This window comes from Lepus europaeus, chromosome 2 (assembly GCF_033115175.1).
Source record: "Lepus europaeus isolate LE1 chromosome 2, mLepTim1.pri, whole genome shotgun sequence".
Taxonomy (NCBI): domain Eukaryota; kingdom Metazoa; phylum Chordata; class Mammalia; order Lagomorpha; family Leporidae; genus Lepus; species Lepus europaeus.
Window position 1 is genome coordinate 124,868,752 of NC_084828.1, and position 23,911 is coordinate 124,892,662.

The window sequence follows — 23,911 nt, forward strand, 5'->3', positions numbered from 1 at the left end:
ATCACCTGGGTGAAAACGTTGATTCTCTGACAATTGTCAGATGAATGAAGACTAAGAGTGACTATTTTCTGTGTTTAGAAATATTAGCTTGAGGGACTGGTGCCGTGGCTCACATGGTTAATCCTCCGCCTGCAGCACTGGCATCCCATATGGGCGCCGGGTTCTAGTCCCAGTTGCTCCTCTTCCAGTCCAGCTCTCTGCTGTGGCCCAGGAAGGCAGTGGAGGATGGCCCAGGTGCTTGGCCTCCTGCACCCACATGGGAGACCAGGGGAAAGCACCTGGCTCCTGGCTTCGGATTGGTGTGGCACGCTAACCGTAGCGGCCATTTGGGGGGTGAACCAATGGAAGGAAGACCTTTCTCTCTGTCTCTGTCTCTGTCTCTCTCTCACTGTCTAACTCTGTCTGTCAAATAAAAAAAAAAGAAAAAAGAAAAGAAATATTATCTTGAGACAGGTGCTGTGGCGTAGTTGGTAAATCCGCTGCCTGCAGCACCAGTATCCCAAATGGGCACCGGTTCGAGTCCCAGGTGCTCCACTTCCCATCCAGCTCTCTTTTAATGGCCTGGGAAAGCAGTAGAAGATGGCCCAAGTATTTGGGCCTCTGCACCTGTATGCGAGATCTGGAGGAAGCTCCTGGCTCCTGGCTCTGCATTGGCCCAGCTTCGGCTGTTGCAGCCATTTGGGGAGTGAACTAGCAGATGGACAATCTCTTTCTCCACTTCTGCCTCTCTGTAACTCTGCCTCTCAAATAAATACATAATTTTTTTTTTATTTTTTAAAAGATTTTATTTATTTGAAAGTCAGAGTTACACACAGAGAGAACAAGAGGCAGAGAGAGAGAGAAAGAGAGAGAGAGAGAGGTCTTCCATCCGCTGGTTCTCTCCCCAAATGACCGCAACTGCCAGAGCTGAGCTGATCTGAAGCCAGGAGTCAGGAGCTTCTTCTGGATCTCCCATGCGGGTGCAGGGACCCAGGTAGTTGGACTGTATTTCACTGCTTTCCCAGGCTACAGCAGAGAGCGGGATCAGAAGTGGAGCAGTCGGGACTCGAACCGGCACCCATATGGGATGCTGGTGCTGCAGGCCGCAGCTTTAACCCACTGTGCCACAGCGCCGGCCCCTGCAAAAAGAAATATTATCACACCCATCCTGTTGAGCTTTTCCCCCATTAATATTGACTTGGTTGTTTAGCCAAGTCTTAGCCTAAGAAAAGGTCAAGTTTGTTCTCTGGCTACAGACTGTTGTCAGATTCCCTTTCCCCTTTCCCGTCTGCCTCTTCATTTGTTCATTTGCTTTCTTGCAAAAGCCTATTTGAGGCTCCAGACCCATGGGGCAGGTGGTTGGGGCACAGCTGCAGCAAGAACTTGAAATGGAAAGGCTTGGGGGTGGTCCAGTGGGTTAAGCTGCCTTTTCTAACACCAGCATCCCATTCAGAGTGCCAGTTTGAGTCACAGCTGCTTCACTTCTGATACAGCTCCCTGTTCTTGCATCTGCAAAGGCAACAGAAGATGGCCCAAGCACTTAGGTCCATGCCCACCACGTGGGAGACCCAGTGGAGTTCCTGTCTTTGGCCTAGCCCACCCTTGACTATCGCAGTCATTTGGGGAATGAACCAGTGTCTGTCCGTCTCTACTCTCTCTCCACCTCCACTCACCTATCCCTCCTTCCCTCTCTCTGTCTCTCAGCTTTTTAATATAAATTAATAAGTCTTAGAAAAAGAAAACAAAAAGCAAGGATTTATACATTTACAAGGTAATGGAAAGCTGGGGTAGGAGCTTTTTTTTAAAGATTTATTTATTTATTTATTCTAAAGGCAGAGTTACAGAGAGGCAGAGGCGGGGGGGGGGGGGTCTTCCATCTGCTGGTTCACTCCCCAAATGGCTGCAATGTCCAGAGCTGCTCCAATCTGAAGCCAGGAGCCAGGTGCTTCTACTGGGTCTCCCAAGTGGATGCACAGGCCCAAGCACTTGGGCCATCCTCTACTGCTTCCCCAGGCCATAGCAGAGAGCTGGATTGAAAATGGAGCAGTGGGGACTTGAACTAGCGCCCATATGGGCTTTATCCGCTCCACCAAAGCGCTGGCCCCTTGGAGCTTTGTACTTTAACATTCCTTTGCTATTGTGTAGGTATAGCCTTTTAGTTGTCTGCCTTTTCAGAAAGGTTTGTGATGGCGCTTAAACTCCACACCTGGAGAAGGGCATCTGTTAGCCATCCTGTGAGAGGATACATAGTGATGGCTGGGGAGACACAGCTTGGCTGTACTGTGGTTTGCTGCCACACACTGATTTCTTAGCCTACTTTGTCAATCACTACCTAACTCAGCAATTACTAAGCCTCTCTTGAGGAAACAATGACTCGGGTAATAACACGGCCATTGGTGTTAAGAGCCTTCTGGTCCAATAGACAAAGATAAGGCTTGTGATAGATGTGGGCACCAGGGCAGGGCGTGGCATGCTTCAATTGTGGATCTGGTTCGTGATGACAGGGTGCAGACGTGGGCCAGTCTTCACTATATTTTCTAGATCATTCCTGGAAAGTGCACTGGGAAGATGATAGAAGAAAAGTCTAGAACTCGGTGTGCTCCTATAGTTGGAAATGATGTTTAATGAAAGAACTGTGACATTCAGACCATTGTAAAGATGGGTTAAGCCTAGAGGGAAGCTGGGAACAGATGTCCCTCATGTGCACTTAGAAGAGTTGGAGTTAGACGAGGGAGTGTTTGCAGACAGGTGAGCAAATCAGCCTGGGGTCCCAGAGTCAACATAAGCCACTAAGAGGCAAGAGGGGCTCAGCACCTAAACTTAGAAATTTACTCACAATTTTTCAGTCATTCAAGTTGTTAACATAGGGAGAGTAGTAAAAGCACTAAGATTATCATTATTTCAGTTTTGCTAGTGCTGTATTTCTTTAGATTTCATTTCTGTCAACTTAATTATCCATGTACATTTTTTAGTGGAGTGGACAAATCCACTTAGTAAAATATCCTAGCCATGTTATGATCTTGATAAGTGGGCTTTATATGGAAGAATAAAAATGACCATATTAGGGGAAAAAACAAAGCCCAGCTGAAATGCTGTTGCTTGGGTGTATTTTTTTCCTGATGTTTCTCTCCCCTCTCTGCTTCCTGCCAGGACTAATTGCTCCACATTTCCATAGCACTTGATTCATATTTGTACTAGCACACCAGTAATACTATATTGCAGCCTTGTTTTCCCTGCAAAGACTGTAAGATAATTTGAGGCAAACCTTGAATATGCTTGCTCATCCCAGATATGGAACATGAGAGGTATTCAGACCTCTCCAATGAATGCTGTTTAGTTTGAGTGGTAGAAATTATTTCAATATAAACCTATGAGGGTATTTTTATAAGTTTATGAAAGGTAGGTTTAAAAATATTGTTAAAATAATATTTTATATTTACTATAAAATAAATATTAAAATAATAAAATTTATTAAAATAAATATATTTTGGTACAAAAAATTTTGGAGGGGTGGAGGTTTGCACAGTGATTATGTCACTTGGGATGTCCATATCCCATGTTGGCCTACCTAGGTTCAAGTTATACGTATGCTTTTGGTCCAGCTCGGTATACCGTGGGAGGGAGCAGGTGATGACGCAAGTATCTGGGTCCCTACCACCCATGCAGGAAACCTGGATTGAGTTCTAGGCTTCAGCCTGACCTGGCCCTGGCTGTTGTGGGCATTTGGAGAGTGAACCAGTAGATGGAAGACCTCGGTCTCCGTTTCTGTGTGTGTATCTCTGTCAGACAAAAGTGGAATATAAGAAAATTTGGGGGGCTGGCACTGTGGCATAGTAGGTTAAGCATCCACCTGAAGTGTGACATCCCATATGGGCGCCAGTTCAAGTCCCAGCTGCTCACTTACAATCCAGCTCCCTGCTAATGGCCAGGAAAAGCAGTGGAAGATGTCTCAAGTGCTTGGGCTCTGGCACTCACATGGGAGACCTGGAAGAAGCTCCTGGCTCCTGGCTCTTGGCTTCAGATCATCCCAGATCCAACCATTGCGGCCATCTGGGGAGTGAACCAGTGAATGGAAGACCTCTGCCTCTGTCTCTACCTCTCTCTGCTTGTAACTCTGGCTCTCAGTAAATAAATAAACTCTTTTTAAAAAATAAAATTTTAAAACCATGCATACATGAACATGCATATTGTGAAAAATTATGTATAGATTTCACATTTCTGCATCAAAATTAATTTATCTTTTAATTCCTGTTTTCCAAGAACTATTTGCTATCCTCTCATATATGGCAATTAAAGGGTGTCCTTAAATGTAAGTACTTTTTTTCCTTAACTAATTCTGAATGTTGACTTCATTGGAAAGTTACTTAACTGAAAATACAATAAAAACACATTTAAATGTAATGCTGTGCCATTTCTCCTCGATAAATGACCATCTGAAACTTAAAATATTATAAACAGATGTAAGCATTTACTACTTCACTCAACAAGCTTGTGATAGTCACATCATTTAAATTATCAGCCTTGGAGACAGAAAGAGATGATGTGCCTACTGCATTCTGCTTGTGAAATTGTTTATGCTGATTTTTACCTCCTTAATCCCAGAGGCAATTAAATAATTCAGCAGCCCTTTTGGACATCTTGTTTGATACTTAATGTTCATTGCTGTAATCAAATTAAATATGAAGAGTAAACTGCAAAATGTACTTTTGGCTTTGATTCTTTAAGTGAAATATTTCAATGGGAGATGTTTGTAATTTAAAAAATTATTGAATATAAACACAATTTTCGTAACTGAGTCCTCAAATTGCAAGCCATTTCACAGAAAAATGCATACCTACCTTGATTAAAGATAATGATTCAAAGATGGCTTGCTAGAACATCTTTAAGGGTATATAGACTAACTTAATATTACCTTCAAAATCACACTGTATCCCACATCCGGGAACATAGTGACTGGCCTTGTCTGGCTTTAAGAATTGTGTGGGTGCATTATAGGGAGTCATGTGTAAAGATTACATCATTCGATGAACATGCTGTCGTAGAAGATCCTCTTAAAAACACACCTGGAGCCGGCACTGTGGCAGAGGCTAAAGCCATGCCTGCAGTTGCTTGCATCCCATATGGGCACTGGTTCAAGTCCCGGCTGCTCCACTTCTGATACAGATGTCTGCTACAGCTTGGGAGAGCAGTAGAAGATGGCCCAAGTGCTTGGCCCCCTGCACTTGCATGGGGGACCTGAAAGAAGCTCCTCGCTCCTGGCTTCGGGTCTGTGCAGCTCCAGCCGTTGTGGCCATCTGGGGAGTGAACCAGCGGATGGAAGACCTCTCTCTCTCTCTCTCCCTCTCGGTCTGTAACACTGTCCCTCAAATAAACAAAATAAATCTTTTAAATAAAAAAGCACACCTTATCGGTTCTGAAATGAGACACTGAGTCCGTGGGCTCTGCTGGCTCGCAGGTCTTTGTTCCCATGCATCTGATCCCGCCTCATGAGATAGCTGCCGTGCCTGTGGCGCTGGAACCAGGCTGTTGCCATGGAAAGGAGCGATGCACGGCAGCAGCTCCATCTCCCCACCACGTGGAGGAGGAATAATGCACACGCTGCGGGGAGCCTCATCCTGCCAGAGCAATTCTTACAGCAGCAAAAAGAGGTTCCAAGAGGCTCAGAATGAGAGCTGCGTGCTCGCGGAACCACACGGAGAGGACCGTTTACTTCACTGGCGCTCCATACCCCCGCCAGGCTCAGATCAGATCGCCAGCCTCAGGGTTCTGAAGTGGCGTCAGCCTTCTCTCTGAAACAGGAAAGCTGAGATGCTGGCGGGGAAGCCAACAGAGATGGGCCCGCCGCGTGTCTAAGGAACACTGGGCGCTGGGTCAGGTCCGCCTGTGGGGAGGGATACTGATGTCTTCCTCACCATCCGCCTCGCTCCGCCGACCACTGCTCTGTGACAGAGACTGCCCAGCTGCTCACCCGGCCCATTTCTCTCCCTGCCTAGGCTCACATGTGGACTACAACCCCTGGCTGCCTGCCTTGCAGTTGAATGTGGTCATGTGACCCAGCAGCAGCCAATGGTATTTCCGCTCCTTAGGCCACCTTCCGGCCTGCTCCACGTGATCCCCGTGCTCTCTTCCGTCTGCTGAATGGTTGTCAGTGCTCAGCCACAGGCCAGCTCCAGCCGTTGTGGCCATCTGGGGAGTGAACCAGCAGATGGAAGACCTCTCTCTCTGTCTCGCTCTTAGAAAACAGGAGAGGAAGATGGCAAAACTCTGAGCAGCCCAGGTCCCACCAGACTGGACTTACATGCGCGACAAATACATTTTTCATGGCAAATCAGAGGCAGCAGGATGTAGCAGTCAGGGTCACCTTTGCAGATCAGTAGGCTTCATTTCATAAAGGGTGCTTATCTGCAATGTAACAATAATCGGCATTCAGGAGCCCTTCTTGGTTTGGGAATCAGAAACAGGTATCTGGCTGCGAGCCCAGTTTAATTTCCTCGGGACTCATGAGGTATTAGGCAAGTGATTCTTTGAACTTAGGCTATTATGTGTATACAAAGGCACACAAAACTCCCAGTTTCTCTTGCCTTGGTCTGGAGAGTTTTCTCTAAAGTTTTGAGATTGCTGCTTGAGGATGTTTCACGTAGCAAAGGAGGCTTTTTAGAAAAAAAAAAATCATGCTATCACTGTCATTTCCAGAGAAACACCAGCATGGTGTTCCTAAAAATTCCTAATTGTTCCTAGAAACCATGCTGTTTCCTTCTCCCATGCAGGAACAGTCAACAGCGCCAGCAGGGCATTAGCTCCTGCCACGTAGTGACAGCCACGGGCTCAGCCTAGAGAGGCCAGGACTGCTGTGGCTCTGGAACGCTGTCCTCCCGGTGCTAGCGCAAGCAGGAGAGGGCCAATGACTCTGGCTCAAACCTGAGTTCTGAAATTGACTTGAATTCCTCGAACAGAGAGTGCCACTCGGGTGCCTTCCCAGGCCTTTGCACTTCACAGCTCTTTTGATGGCAGTGACTTCTGTAGAAGAGAAGCCTGAAGAAGCACTAGGGCTCACTGTCCACTCGAGGCCACAGCCCTTCGCTGAGCTGCTTCATGGCTTCCCCCTTTGCTAGACGTGCAGGGCAAGAAGCAAGGATCTCAAACAGGAAGGAGATGGTGGGACTCCCACACCCAGCATTAGGAGCCCTACAGTTTGGTGGGAAATGAAAGTGAAATGACCGAAGTGATGCCTTGGGAGTGACCCACGGTCAACCCAAAGGGAAGCAGCAACCTGTGGGGTTCCTTGGTGGCACCCTGGCCTCACTCTTCAGGTGCAAGGACTGGCCGTCTCACGTGCAGCTGGCCATCTTGGACAGGATCTTGTTGAGGCTTGGTTTCCTCTTGTAAAGTATGGATCATAAAAATAGATTCCTCATGTGCATGGATCCGAGAAGGATCACACTGAATGATCTAAGGGAAGTGCCAAATGTCAGTAAACACTAGCAGATATTAGGGAAAGAAGACAGATGCCATGCTCGCACAAGAAACCTTGTCCAGGTTCTGGGAACGACGCATGAGGATCCACCCCTGTATTTACCAGGAAAGCAGACTGGGGTAACCAGGCTCTCAAGTCATGCTCTAGGCTGAATTAAACCTATGTGCCTGCAACCCGCGCTATGGCATACGGAGTGAAGCTGCCACCTATGATGCCGGTTTGGATCCTGGCTGCTCCACTTCCAATCCAGCTCTCTGCTATGGCCTGGGAAAGCAGTGGAAGATGGCCCAAGTCTTTGGGCCCCTGCACCTGCATTGGAGACCTGGAGGAAGCTCCTGGCTCCTGGCTCCTGGCTTTGGATCAGCTCAGCTCTGGCCATTGCAGTCATTTGAGGAGTGAAACAGCAGATGGAAGACCTCTCTCTCTCTCTCTCTCTCTCTCTCTCTCTCTCTCTCTTCCTCTGCCTTTCAAACAAATAAATCTTAAAAAATATCCTACGTCCTAGGGCAGATAGCAAGCACATCCTGGTTTAAAGCAGATTATTTGAACACACACTTTGGCTCTAATCTTTAAAATCTGGGAAAAGCGATAGGCGGCAAGATGGCGGAATAGGCAGGGAGCACACTTAGTCTGGGGGGAGAGAAAGTTTAATATAAGTGGAGATACTGCAGGGTCAAGGAAGAGTAGGGGATGAAACAGCAGAGGAAACTCTTCCGGAACTAGTGATTCACAGTGGACCTGCGTGGAGAGCGTGGGAGCCCAAGTTCGGGACACCAGCGGCAGACTCAACGCACCAGCGCTGGAACGCGAGGTGAGCCGAACCTCCATAGCCCGAGATACCAGCAGGCAAGCGGAAAGAGGGGGCTAGAGGGAACGAGGCTTGAAACTCCATGGGGAAAAGTTCACCAGGCTAACTAGAAGAGAGAGAAAAAAAATAAAAAAAGTGACCGATACGGACACAAGTTTCTCTCTCTCCGCTCACCTCTCAAAGGCGAGCAAGACAGAGCAGGCGCCATTTTGGACATACGTCATAAGCAGGGCGACCTCAGGTCTGCACCAGCCCTGAGCCTAGCAGAAAAACCTGACTCTGTGGGGAGGGGTGAAATAACAGGATTTAGCATTTAACTTGGCAACCCAGTGGGAGACTGCAGGAGAATTGGAGCCCACACTGAGGGCAGCAGAGATTCCCTGTGTGGTCCTTGGGAAAGAGCTTCCGATCTCTGGCTCCTGTGGGTATATCATTTGCCTGCTAACTACCTCCAATTACGTTCAGCTGTGCGGAATTACTTCCCTTTTAAATCAAAAAAAGAAAGAGAGATTTACCACACCTAACCTGGGAGTGTCATCTTTGACACACCCTCAACCCTGAGGAACCAAACACAGCTCTCAGTCCACACTCATCTCAAGCCTCTAAGGCTCCACTGAAAGCAGACAGTCCACTTAATATAGAGCCATAGTGTAACAAGAAAAAACACCACAGTGAAGAAACCAAATATCTCCAACATGCCAAACAACAAACGCAAAAACCAAGCTAACAAGAACAAGGAAGAAACTATGACGCCCCCAAATGAAAAAGACACCCCAATTCAAGATTATGAAGATGATGAGATCGAAGAAATGCAAGAAGCAGATCTCAAAAAATTGATAAGAACATTAAGAAGTTCTCAAAAACAAATTCTTGAACTACAGAAATCCTTCATGGACAAGATAGAAAATCTCTCTCGTGAAAGTGAAATATTAAGGAGGAATCAAAATGAAATGAAACAACTAGTGGAACAAGAAACTCTGATAGTGACTAGAAATCATAATGAAATGAAGAGTTCAATAGATCAAATGACAAACACATTAGAGAGCCTTAAAAACAGAATGGGCGAAGCAGAAGAGAGAATATCAGACTTAGAAGACAGAGAACAGGAAAGGAAACAGGCAAACCAAAGAAAAGAAGAAGAAATTAGAAATCTAAAAAATATTGTCGGGAATCTACAGGATACTATTAAAAAACCCAACATTCGGGTTCTAGGAGTTCCTGAAGGCATGGAGAGGGAGAAAGGATTAGAAGGCATTTTCAGTGAGATACTAGCAGAAACAGAGGCATCTTAGTACAGGAAGCTTATAGAACCCCTAATAAACATGACCAAAAGAGATCCTCACCACGACATGTTGTAATCAAACTCACCACAGTGAAGCATAAAGAAAAGATCCTAAAAGGTGCAAGAGAGAAACGTCAGATCACTCTTAGAGGATCTCCAATTAGACTCACAGCAGACTTCTCATCAGAAACCCTACAAGCTAGAAGGGAATGGCGAGACATAGCCCAGGTACTAAGAGAGAAAAAATGCCAGCCCAGAATACTATATCCTGCAAAGCTCTCATTTGTGAATGAAGGTGAAATTAAGACTTTTCATAGCAAACAGAAACTGAAAGAATTTGTTGCCACTCATCCTGCCCTGCAAAAGATGCTTAAAGATGTGTTACACACAGAAACACAGAAACATGGTCACCAATATGAAAGAAGGTAAAGGAAGGAAACCTCACAGCAAAAGATCACAGGAAGCTCAATTTCTCTTGGACATAGAATTAAACTCTGATGCTCTGTTAAAGCAATGTGTTAAAGTAATCTATTATGTTCTCTTGATGTCTGTTAAATTCTAATTGTTCAAAAACAGCTGAATTTTTATTAAGAGCTATGTGTTATTTAAATATGTGCTTTTTTCAAAAATTTGAATAATCACCTTGTAACAATGATCAAATTTGGTCTATGTTATGTCATGATTTTAAGGAATCTTATTTCAACCAGATATTTTGGATTTTGAGCCTTCTTGGCATTCTTGACAGGCATTCAAAAAATCAAAGTTTCAAACAATCTGGTCTCTAAAATTTCCAGTAAATCCTGGACTTTGGTTTTTCCAGTTTGGGCCCAACTGAAAAAATCGAAGGACCTATGTCTCTCATCTTATAGAGACACCAACTAATCAGTCTATTTGGAGTATATTAGAAGTACTGTCAAGATGTGATGTGGTACCAGACTTTAAGTTTCTATAATGGAAAATGCTATTAATACAAATGTTTGAGAATTAAAAAGTCTAATGATCTTGTGTTACTAGACATGATAGTTATCTTAATGAGAAAGCCCCAGAGGCCTAAAGGGTTAAATACTTGTAAAATCCTACAGGTGCTTTCAAAAATACTGTGAAGTAAGCAAGTGCCTCTTGTTGGTTGATGAGCTTATAATTTTAAACATGGCGACTTAAAGTCTTTTGTCATCCACAGTTATATATGATCTGCTGCTCATAAAACTAAAGCGTTGTTGGTTCTGTGTTTAGCTGTCCTCCTATAGGTTCCTATGGACTTTTCCCAGCCACTTTTATTGTATTCAGTACTTTGGGATGGCTCTGTAAACAGATGAAGCCAATAATGTATTAACAGTACCAACTGAGAGAAAGTATGGTTAACTGAGGTTACTAAAAAGAAAAAGCAATTCAACTCAATTGGCAATCTACAAAAAGAGTTAAAGATTTTAAAAGCTATTATTAAAATTGCTATATTGGTCTATTATGCTATATTATATGTGTGTACATATTGTATGTCCACATGGGGAAATTTTATTAAGAGTTTTATTTTAAATGGCTTATAGATAAGATTGTCCATAAATTTAAGCTGCTAAAATCAATCAAAGATACATTTTAATTTGTGGGACCTGAATCTGTGTATCATATGTTTTAGACTTGTTGGTAGAAAGAAACTAAAAACATTTTAGATGGTTGTGCTTAAGTTTACTGGCTAAACAAACTACACCATGTTAGATATTTAAGAGGTGTTTCCAAATACATGATTCTTAAAATTTATAGAAGGCATTGGACCTTCTGGTAAATGTTTTCTTAAGTTGTTATCTAATGGTTGAAACTATTTGCTAAGTATTCATGTGATATTGCTATTGTCAGCAAGCGAACTAGGACTTGCTCCCTCATTTCTCTATTCTAAGCCCAACTTGTTCTTTCATTTCTCTATTCTCTTCAAGGTAGGAAACTAATTCTATTATGAAGCAATCTGTAGGATGCACAATTTAATCTTTAGACCTTATAAAAGAGATGGCTAACATTTTTCTGCAATAGCATAGCCAAAATAAGAACTTAAATAATAATCTCATAGCTAGATTCACTTCACCATCAGCGAAGTATACAGTAAGTAGAAAAAACCTCCCTTTCAGACCAAAGGGAAAGAAAGTTTTAAAGTGAGAATATAATTTTCCTCATGGGCATTGTCTACCTTAGAAAAACTACTACAGAACATGACTGTGACTTTAGACTTGTAGTTCAGGCCACCGAAGATTAGAGATGGGAAACGGGCACTCCCTTGACTTGCATCCTCTGGTCTGCTTTAACACAAACCAGGAGGAAAAGCAAGCTCGGCATCAGAAGCAATGGGTGGCAGGCCTATTAATGGCTGATCTGTACAGTGATCTGCCCTCAAGGAGACCCAACAGGCCAGTCCACTGCAGTGGCTTTCAATGTGGTAAGCCTGGGCTTCAGCAGAAGTCAGCTTGTGAAGAGCCCTGGCAGCTCTGCCAAGAGTTGGATCACTGGAAATGGACCTGCCCTGGAGTCGAAGGATGCCCAGGTCAGAGCCACAGATCTTATTGGCTCTAAGCTGAAAAGCCCTTCACTCAGCCCAACTTCCAAAGTGACCACTGCAGCTCAGGGTATGGTCAAGTAGGGTCAGCAACATTGCAGGCAGAACTGTAAATTGCTTGTTAGAGATGCCACCTGCCTTTACCTGGCCAGCTCTCCTCCCAGGCCAGCCAAGTAATGAAAGTCAACAGAGTGCCTTCCCCTAGGAGGTTCACACCTCCCTTAGGATATACCCCATGTGAAGAGATAGATAGGTCTGGGCCTCTGAATTTACAAGGCCTAAAGCCCACCAGATTATTATCAAGCCCCTTCTATCAGGTTCTATTTGCCTCTCAATCAGAAAACTTAATTGTAGCTTAGACAGCACCTTTCTTAGCTCCTCTAATAATGACTCTGTCCTTTGTTCTAGGCCCTGTCTAGTGCACTTGGGCCTCATTCCTTTGTAATCATAACCTCTACTCTACCACCAATGGCTCTACTCCCAACCTGTGTGTACTGATGGTCCTCTTCCCCACTTAATGCTGTATAATTGTTCAAACCTGGTAAATGCCACTCTTAGGATCATTGGTTACTATCCTCACTCTGTCTTTTATGACCTTGTCTAAATATGATCAGAGTCGGTGAACTTGGAAGGCTTCCATAGCCTTGGCAACTCATGACGACAGCCTAGGATGGTTACTGGCGCCATAAACTAGAGTGTCAATTTGTTGGGTCAACAACAGGAGCCACTGTGCACTTGCTCCTCATGTGGGATCTCTGTCCTTAATGTGCTGTACATTGTGATTTAATGCTATAACTAGTACTCAAACAGTATGTTTCACTTTGTGTTTTTATGTGGGTGCAAACAGTTGAAATCTTTATACTAAATTGATCTTCTGTATATAAAAAAAAATAAAATCTGGGAAAAGCAACAACACAGGTGTTTTTGTTTTCATCATACCAATGATGAAATTGGGCATCAGAGTTTGGAATGGAGCTGCTGAAATCCACACAGCCAGCCAGCCACGGAGCTGGGACGGAACCTAGGCCTTTCCATCCCAGAGAGAAGGAATCGATCACCTACCAGCGGAAAAGGACATCACACATGGATTTGATCTGTGTTCATCAGAAAGGATTCTAAACGGCGGGCTAAGTGAAAACTTTCAAGTAACGTGAAGTAAAGAGAGAAGTAGGATGTCAAGAAGATTGGAGTTTCCCCAGTCCTGGCGAGCTTTTGGGAGGAACCCAACAAAAAAAGTGCAGAGGCAGAATCACAGAAGGGATGATGGCGCTTCTCAGAAGGGTAACAACCGCGCTCGGGGCAAGGCGCTTCCCATGCACTCAGCACATCTAAGCTAACACCTGCATAGACATCTCATTGAATCCTCCCAGTTAGATGAAGTGTGACATGGTTACTCCTATCTTGCAGAAGACTGAGGCCCCAGGTCAGGCAGAAAATGTACAGTCGAACCATGATCCACACCTAGGTCAGCCTGACATCAGCGCTTACATTGAGCTGTTCTAAGTTTGTACAGCCCCAGAGAAGATGGAGAAGATGATGTTCGCAATCTCTAAGTGGCTAATGCCAATCTGGTCAGGCAGGTTGGAGTCATGAAGCTCAGTTTACCCATAGCAAAGTGGGAACTAGGAAAAGGTGCCATACGTTGTTGGGAAGCAATTGAGACAGTGGATGTGAAAATATTTCATAAATAGTAATATTTCAAGTTGTAGCTGTCTGTGTGACTGTCTCCTGCTATCAAAGAAACTTTTTTTAAAAAATCAAACATATCTGATAGCACTCAACTGGTCACTAACATCACATACTTTAAAAAATTAATGAGGGCCAGCGCCGTGGCTCAGTAGGCTAATCCTCCGCCTGCGGCGCCAGCACACTGGGTTCTAGTCCTGGTTGGGGTGCCGGATTCTGTCCTGGTTGCCCCTCTTCCAGGCCAGCTCTCTGCTATGGCCCGGGAAGGCAGTGGAGGATGGCCCAAGTGCTTGGGCCCTGCACCTGCATGGGAGACCAGGAGAAGCACCTGGCTCCTGCCTTCGGATCAGCATGGTGTGCTGGCCGCGGCTGCCACTGGAGGGTGAACCAACAGCAAAGAAGACCTTTCTCTCTGTCTCTTTCTCTGTCCACTCTGCCTGTCCAAAAAAAAAAAAAAAAAAATCATGAGAAGTTTTCTACTGCTCCTGCAACTTCAAAACAAAGCACCAATGCATCTGCTGGGTCTGGCAAAGGTCACACAATTGGGCCATCTCTGTAAAGGTCAGCGAGCAGGAGCGCAAACTCCGCCTCCTGCCCTGCTCAGGGTGGCATTATGCCTCACAGGCTCAGAGCTGCACAGGCACAGCACCCACTGGTCAGCTTGTCTATTCTCCATGTTATGAGAAGCCACTGAGTTCTGCAGAACTTGAAAAGCCTCAGCTAAATGAGTTTCAAATCACAGCTGCAGGCACCTCAGCCAGTGCTTCTACAGCTACCCAAGCCTGGCCCTGAAAAGGCAGAGAAACCACAGAGTACGAGGGATCACGACTGTTCTGTTGTATACAAGGGGTCTCCAAAAAGCTCATGGGAAAATATGATCAGAAAATACATGGGGAATGTGTATTCTGAAAAAACTATGCATGGATTTCAGAAAGTTTTCACCAAAATAAACTCAACTTTTAAAAAATTGTATGTATTTGGAAGCCAGAGAGCGTAGGGGGGAGAGATTTCATCCATGGATCACTCCTCAAAAGCCTGAAAGAGCCAGCCGCAGGCCATGTTGAAGCTAGGAGCTGGAAACCGTCCAGGTCTCCCACATGGGCTCCAGGGACCCAAGTTCTTGAATGGTCACCTGCTACATCCTAGGGTGTGCATTAGCAGGAAACTGGAATTGGGAACAGAGCTGGAACTTGAACCCAGGCAATTAGCTATTCCTCACCCCAAATTCATCTTTTTTTTTTAACTTTTATTTAATGAATATAAATTTCCAATGCACAGCTTATGGATTACAATGGCTTCCCCTTCCCATAACTTCCCTCCCACCCACAACCCTCCCCTCTCCTGCTCCCTCTCCCCTTCCATTCACATCAGGATTCATTTTCAATTCTCTTTATATACAGAAGATCAGTTTAGTATATATTAAGTAAAGATTTCAACAGTTTGCACCCACATAGAAACACAAAGTGAAACATACTGTTTGAGTACTAGTTATAGCATAAATCAAAATGTACAGCACATTAAGGACAGAGATCCTACATGAGGAGCAAGTGCACAGTGACTCCTGTTGTTGACCCAACAAATTGACATTCTAGTTTATGGCACCAGTAACCACCCTAGGCTCTCGTCATGAGTTGCCAAATTCATCTTTTAATTCCATTTCCTGCAAACTTTTTGAAGTACTCTTGAATCATCCTTCAACATCAAGTTAGGAAAGAACAAGTCAGATGGCCAAGACAGACTTTCCTTCAAGGTGTCCAGAGTCCTTCAGAAGAAACCGTACACACACCCCAGGAATATAAACCTGAGATATTGCCTCAGTTTTCCCAAGATAATAAAAAACAGCAGTCACAGGAATATAGCAGACTGAAGCAAGCCTCTGTGTATTTAGCTACTACTTTAAAAAAATTGTTTATTAAAAAGCCAGAGAGAGAAAGAGAGAGAGAGAGAGAGGGAGGGAGAGAGCAGGAGTGTAGTTCTTCCATCCACTGGTTCACTCCCCAAATACCCACAAGAGCCAGAGCTAGGTCTGGGCCAGGGCAAAGCCAGGAGCCAGGAACTTTCCACATGGGTGGCAGGCCCAAGTACCAGGTCTTCTTCCGGTGCTTCCCCAGGCACATTAGCAGGGAGCTGGATCAGAAGAGGAGTAGCCGCTGGAACAAGTGCTCTGATGTGGGATGCTGGTTTTGCAAGCAGTAGCTTAACCCACTGCATCACAACACTGGTGCTGCATTTGGCTACTACTGTGGAGATGGGATGTGTATCTGGGGCACCCACTTCCTACTGCTCCTCCTGGCAGTACAGCCACCCAGTACAATGACATCTAGTGTTCTTAATTCAAAGGACTTCATCACTATCAACACCTTTAGGTACCACCACAACCCCACTCCTCCCCAGAGGCTGCTACTAGGATGTTGGGACTTTCTATGGTTGCCTAACTCCTGTCCTTTTGAGGTTCTCCCTGTCATTGCTTGCCAAATCAATGGTTTAAGATTTGCTGTATCATACAAAACAAAAAAACAATGAGCTGGGAAGCCATCTTTCTGGTATTTAACCCTACGTGAGAATTACAGCTGCAAGGAAAATGTGTCTGCTCTAATGAAACATGAATCATCTTTTAGAAAAGGAAGAGCTCTTTCTTTTTTTATAAATTTTTATTTATTTGACAGGTAGAGTTATAGACAGTGAGAGAGAGAGACAGAGAGAAAGGTCTTCCTTCAATTGGATCACCCCCAAAATGGCCGCTAGGGCTGGCACCGCATGGATCCGAAGCCAGGAGCCAGGTGCTTCTTCCTGGTCTCCCATGTGGGGGCAGGGGTCCAAGCACCTGGGCCATCCTCCACTGCCCTCCTGGGCCACAGCAGAGAGCTGGACTGGAAGAGGAGCAATCGGGACCAGAACCCGGCGCCCATCTGGGATGCCGGTGCCGCAGGCAGAGGATTAACCTAATGAGCCGTGGCACCAGCCCCCGAAGAGCTCTCTCTTTAACAAGAAAATAATCCATCTTCTTTACTAAGAAAAAAATACTGGTGGGGCCGGCGCTGTGGCGCAGTGGGTTAGCGCCCTGGCCTGAAGCGCTGGCTCCAGTTTTTCCTGATGCTCTAGGTTGGTAGGAGATTGACCACGTGTCTGATTTCTACCAGGTGTTTTAAATCATTTCGTAGAGTCCTCACAAGGGACTTATAAACTCTGTGCTCTTCTGCCCATTTACAGAAGCAGACTGAATGCACTCCAGGAAGGGGAGGTATCCCTGATTTTTGCAGATCCAATACTAATCTCTTGTTAACAATAAGGGTGTGGACTATCCTAAAGGTCTTTTATAAGAACACGTGAACTATGTGCCAAGCCCTGGTCTATGGGCTTCACTTACTTAGGTCATTTGATCCCCATAGCCTTACAGTATCAGTGCTATCCTCACCTGTTGAAGAAGCTTAAGTCACACAGTTGGTGGGGGCAGAGCCAGGGCTTGAACCCAGCAGCCTGACTGCGGGGTCTATGGCTTTAACTCCAAAGCCAGCTCTTTCTCCCATGCAGAGGGCTTGCCCAAAGGCACCAGCTGGTAGGTGAGCTGCTGGGATGCAGCCTGCAGACCACAGGCCTCCAGAGGGTTGCTCTTTGAGCCCAGGCTCCAGCGACACTTTCCTTTGCCAAAGCTGATTCCTGCATTTAAGGCCCTTGGGCCTCCCTCTCTTTTGATGACATGTTGAGAATAGTTATTTGCCTAATTATTTCCTCTGGACTCCTTCTTTCTACCTAAAACTGTTGGAACCTGCTTCAGGCTCTCTGTCCTCCCTTTCACTGCTTTATTTTGAGTGTGCTTACACGCACCCCCAGCTCCAGTGCACAAAAACCTTTCCAGGATGCCTGCAGGAGCCTCAGGAATAGACGCTGCTCTCTACTTCCATTCTATATGTCCACGCATCTGTGCCTTTGCACCTTCTTCCCTCCATACAGACTCCTTCCCCAGTCCCCCATCTCCACCTGCTCTAGTCCTGCACATCTTCCAAGTCCATATCCAACCACTGCAGCCAGCACTCACTCCCACCTCTGAATTTTATGAGCCTGTTTTCTATACCACTGTTCACTAAGTACCTGTCTTACTTTTCTCCTCTAGGCTGTGTGTGCAACTGGATGCTTTTTCGAATTCGTCTTTGTGTCACATGCAGGGCCATGCGCAACAAGATGCTCAATCAATGACTGTTGAATGTTCATTCTCTTATCTCAAATTTGATTCTCCACAAATGCATTTTCTTGCATAAACTCATATTCTCTTACAAAAAGACAACCAGCATCTTCTAAGTTCTTGGATCATGGGTTACCCTCTTGGCAGGAGCTGAGACTATTAAAACTCACCTTGGAGAATTGCCTGTCTTCACAAAGAACCACACCTGGCCTTCTGGAAGTAGGCAAAAGTGAATTGTTTGTAGAAAGTCAAGCAGTCTTGATAAGAGAAATGAAATGTTAGAAATGTGGTTCATTATGACTACTGTCCTAGATGATAAGGAACATAGCTGAGGTGGTATAAATCACTATCAGAATGCTACACCTAAATTTTTATTCACATGTTCATTTGTCCAATTAAATGTGCTCCATGATTTTAATTTAATAGATTCAATTGGCCATGATTTAGAATGTATCTAAAAACTCTGTACTCCCAAGTCACTTTTCCTCAGAAGGATATTGATCAAAGAAATCCATGAAAAGTCTTCAGTATGAATCATGATGCACCCTCTTAAACACTAGCTGAGCACAACAAGATACTCAGCTCTCAGGTTAGAAATGAAGCACACATTTTTGCCACATGTACTTGGAGTCATCCATCTTGAATTACCTTCATAAGTCTTAAATACACCATGTACATTATGTGTTATAGAACATGAAAACAAAACACATTATTCTTTCAAATCACTTGTAGGTAATCTCAGTCAATTTTTACAACAGTCCTCTACAGTGGTATTATTCCCTTCACAGTCAAAGGAAGTGATACTCTGAAATGATAATTATCTTACCCAATGATTTGTTTAGCTATTGTTATGGTGTGGATATAGTTTGGGAGTGTTCTCCAAAAGTTCATATGCTGGAAGCTTGGTTCCCATTGTGGTGTGTTGGGAAGCAATGGGATGTCTAAGAGATGGGACCCAGAAGAGGGTGGGGTGCTGCCCTTGAATGGACTTAATGTAGCATTCTTAGGAACCTAGTTGCTTAGTTCCCTCATAAGTAAGTTCTTGGGGGAAGGCCTGGTGACACAGCAAATTAAGCTATCATTTGGGACATCAACATCTGGTTTCAGAGTGCCTAGGATCAAAATGTACCTCTGCTTCTGCTCCAACATTCTGCTAATTCATCTGAGAGGCACCAGATGATGTCCAAGTACCTGGACCCCTGTTACCTATATGGGAGACCATCATAGATTTCCTGGCTTCTGGCTTTGGCCTGTCCCAGCCCCAGCTGTTGTGGGTACTGAGGAATGGAAAATATCTCTCTCATACATGATTTCTCTCTCTCTCCCTCTTTCTGTGCCTTTCAAATAAATAATTAAAAATTTGAGTTGTCAATCGGACTTGCCCCAAATGGTGGAGTTAGAAACATACCAGGGGATTCCAATTCAATCCCATCAAGGTGGCATGTACCAATGCCATCTCACTAGTCCAAGTGATCAATTTCAGTTCACAATTGATCACTCTGATAGGTCTAAGAGTCAAAGGGGTCACACAAACAAGACTAGTGTCTGCTAATACTAACTGATAGTATTAAGAAGAAGAGAACAATCCAACATGAGAAGCGAGATACAAAGCAGACTCATAGAATGGCAGATGTCCTAAATAGCACTCTGGCCTCAGAATCAGCCCTTAAGGCATTCGGATCTGGCTGAAGAGCCCGTGAGAGTATTTTAGGCATGGAAAGCCAAGACACTCTGGCCAAAAAAAAAAAAAAAAAAAACTAAATGAAAGATCTCTGTGAGTGAGATCCCAGTGGAAAGAACAGGGCCTTTCTCTGAAGGGAGGAGAGAACCTCCACTTTGACTATGACCCTGTCAGAATAAGATTGAAGTCGGGGAACTCAAAAGGCTTCCATAGCCTTGGCAACTCATGACTAGAGCCTAGGGAGATTACTGACGCCATAAACAAGAGTGTCAAATTGTTAAGTCAACAACAGGAGTCACTGTTTACTTACTTCTCATGTAGGATCTGTCCTTAATGTGTTATCCAATGTGAAGTAATGCTATAACTAGTACTCAAACAGTATTTTACACTTTGTGTTTCTGTGTGGATGCAAACTGATGAAATCTTTACTTAATATATACTAAATCAATCTTCTGTATATAAAGATCATTGAAAATGAATCTTGATGCAAATGGAATGGGAGCGGGAGCGGGAGATGGGAGGGGTGAGAGTGGGAGGAAAATTATGGGGGGGGGAGCCATTGTAATCTGTAAACTGTACTTTGGAAACTTATATTTACTAAATAAAAGTTAAAAAAAATAAAAATTTAAGTTGTTATAACAACAAAAAAGTCAACTCAGTTCCTGTTTCATCCTGTGATGTCTTCCACACTTATTCACACCATTGTGACAACATGTGATCTGAGGTCCTCACAGCATTGCCTGATCTTCAATTTTCAGTCTCTAAAATTGTGAATTAGATAAATTTTCTTTATATGTACCCAGCTTCGACTATTTTGTTATGGTAACGGAAAAGAAACTTCTACAACTATAAAAGTCAATCCCCAAAATTTCAGATAATCACTATGTAGTACAGAGAAAGCAATGAGATAGGCACTGTGGGTATGTATATTGAGAAGAATTTTCCAGAAATCAATTGAACAATATGCATTAAGAACAAATAAATATGTATATATACAAATATATATGTATTATATGTACATGGGTGTACATATATAATAATATATAACATATAATAATTCATCCACTGATTCCACTTCTGGAATCAAAGCCTAGGAAAATAACCAGGGATATCATGTAATATGTTCATTACAATATTACTAATAATAATGATAAATAATAAACAAAAGAAGAATGACTAAGTAATGATATAGTCATAAAGATATATCCCTTTGGAATAAAATTTAAGTGGTTCTTAAAGATAGTAAAATAAGCTATTATAATTTTAAGTGAAAAATGGTAGATAGTAGAATATATAGTATGATTCCTATTCAAAAAATTGAGACAAGTCCGCTACAATATTATAAACATGGATGTTTTTTCTTCTTTGCATTTTTTGTATTCAAAATTTTATATGAAGTTCAAATGCCAGTTTTATAAATGAACAAAAAATTCAAAAACATCAGATAACTTTTTTATTTTTATAGAAAGCTTTTATTTAATAAACATAAATTTCATAAGTACAACTTTTGAATTATAGCAGTTCTTCCCCCCATATCTGCTCTCCAACCCCCAAACCATCCCACCTCCTACTCCCTCTCCCATCTCATTCTTCATTAAGATTCATTTTTAATTATCTTTATATGCAGAAGATCAACTCTATACTAACTAAAGATTTCAACAGATTGAACCCACACAGACACACAAAGTATAAAGTACATTTGAAGACTAGTTTTGCCATTAATTCTCACAGTACAACACATTAAGGACAGAGGTCCTACGTGGGGAGCAGGTGCACAGTGACTCCTGTTAACAATTGACACTCTTATTTATGATGTCAGTGATCACCCGAGGTTCTTGTCATGAGCTGCCAGGGCTATGGAAGCCTCTCGAGTCCATGAACTCCAACATTATTTAGGCAAGGCCATAATCAAAGTGGAAGTTCTCTGCTCCCTTCAGAGAAAGGTACCTCCTTCTTTGATGGCCCCTTCTTTCCACTGGGATCTCCCTCACAGAGATCTTTCGTATAGATAATTTTTTGCCACAGTATCTTGGCTTCCCATGCCTGAAATGCTCTCATGGGCTTTTTAGCCAGATCCGAATGCCTTAAGGGCTGATTCTGAGGCCAGAGAGCTGTTTAGGGCATTTTTCATTCTATCAGTCTGCTGTGTGTCCTGCTTCCCATGTTGGATCTTTCTCTCCTTTTTAATTCTATCAATTATTATTAGCAGACACTAGTCTTATTTATGTGATCCCTTTGACACTTAATCCTATCTTATGATCAGTTATGAACTTAAACCAATAGATAATTTTTTAAAAAAATCATGTCCACAGTTATGCAAGAATGAAGAGGAAGAGCCAATCTTTTGCCTCCAACTCCAGAACTCTGGAGCACACTCCCTTGATGTGGAGAGAAATGAGCTCTTATGAAATACATCAGCATTGTAGAGTCATCAGACAACCCAGAAATGGACAGAAAGTCAGTGTGAAGAAAACTGTAATAGACTGTTTGATTGGATAGTCCTATGTAGACATGGCCCAGTAAAGGAGAAGAACTACTTGCCACAGACTAATGTGCTTTTTTCACCCTCATTCCTGGAACCTTATTTCTTGAATATACTGGGACTTCTGAATGCTCACTTCATCCCTAATGCTTTCTTCAATTATTAAATAATACCCTTTATTTCAAATATACGTAACCATCGAATCTGGGCATAAAGCAATACTCAAATTCCTCATGAACTTGAATTAACATACTGTAAATATTTTAATTCTATCTTCCCAGAAAGGAAGTTAGAGAATGAGTCCTCTAGCAATTCCTTATTGATAACTTAACTGAAGATGCACAGAATTTTTGCCAATGGCAAATATGTAACAACTTTAAGGATTCCTGTAAGTCATGTTTCACAGATGTATGAATTTGTAAATATTTTACAAGTTTACCATATTTGTGTTCTTTATACAGGTCTCAAATGGAAATATTACCCTTGAGCCATACTGCTGGAGGAATGGACAGTTGGAAGTCCAGAAAAATGTTCTCTAACTTCTTGACAGCCACCATATACAAATGAAAGACAAAATGTGGCTGGCTTGGGGAATCACATATTCTACTGTTTACATTACAATTTCAAGGGCTTGCACCATCTATCATTTTCATTGTCCAGTAATCTATCTCAGGAACTCAACTAAGGAAAGTGGTTCCAACAGTGAGATATGTAAAGGAAAGGAGCTGGTGATGAGAAAAGTTGCCTTAGTTTTCCAAGTTATGCAGACATAGCACTCTGTAATAGGTTTATATAACTCATGAATGAGCTTTGTTTCCACTATGTGTGCTGTGAGAACCTATTAGACCACTGAGGCCTGATAAACTCAATTAGGTCAATGGGACCTAAATTCCCAAACCCAATCAAATCTAAAGGTTAGTGGAATGTCTACTGCTTGGGAGAGCCTCTCACCTGGACATTCCAAACTGCTGAGATAAGACATTATAAAACAGGAACTTTATTTTTTTCCCCAGAAAACTTTTATTTAAAGTATTCGAACTTCATGCATTTCATAAATACAACTTTAGCAACACAGGGACTTTAACAACCAGCCCTTTTGCAACAGCACCCCTCCAAACACCAACAGAAATGGGCTGTGGCCATTGCCCAGTGGGACTGAACACTCACTCTCACCCTCCCTAATGGCTCTCTGGGAGGCCTAGAGTCCTATCCCAAACCCCCTCTATGCTGCCCTTTCTACAGTAACAGTCTTTTCTGCTTTAAGCCATCATCTCTGTGCCTCTTCAAACCATAAAATCCTAAAGCCTAACACATTCTAGTTTCCTCCTGGAAAGAGTCATCTTGCAAAAATAAGAAACAATGGGGCATTTAAAATTTTTGATGATATAAGGTAGAAATGATCCTCACTCTTTTTCAGCACACTTACTAAACAAAGGACACACAAGGCTATGATCAACAATGACTAATAACATTGCCCAGCAGATTACCATGGAAGATGTGAGTCTGGATCATATCTAATCCAGTCTTTTCTCATTGCAGCAGAAATTGTTAATCTTAAAGCAGAAAAAGAGTGATTTGTTTCCCCCGCAAAAGTTTCTCGCAGTACTATTACCTTAATTAATATTCCATTCTGACTTGATAAATGTTGTCCCAATATCAGATCATACAGCAGGAATTTTGTACTCCTATGTTAGAATTCTTCATGGAAAGTGTCTGGGCCGGCGCCGCGGCTCAATAGGCTAATCCTCCGCCTTGTGGCACTGACACATCGGGTTCTAGTCCCAGTCGGGGCACTGGATT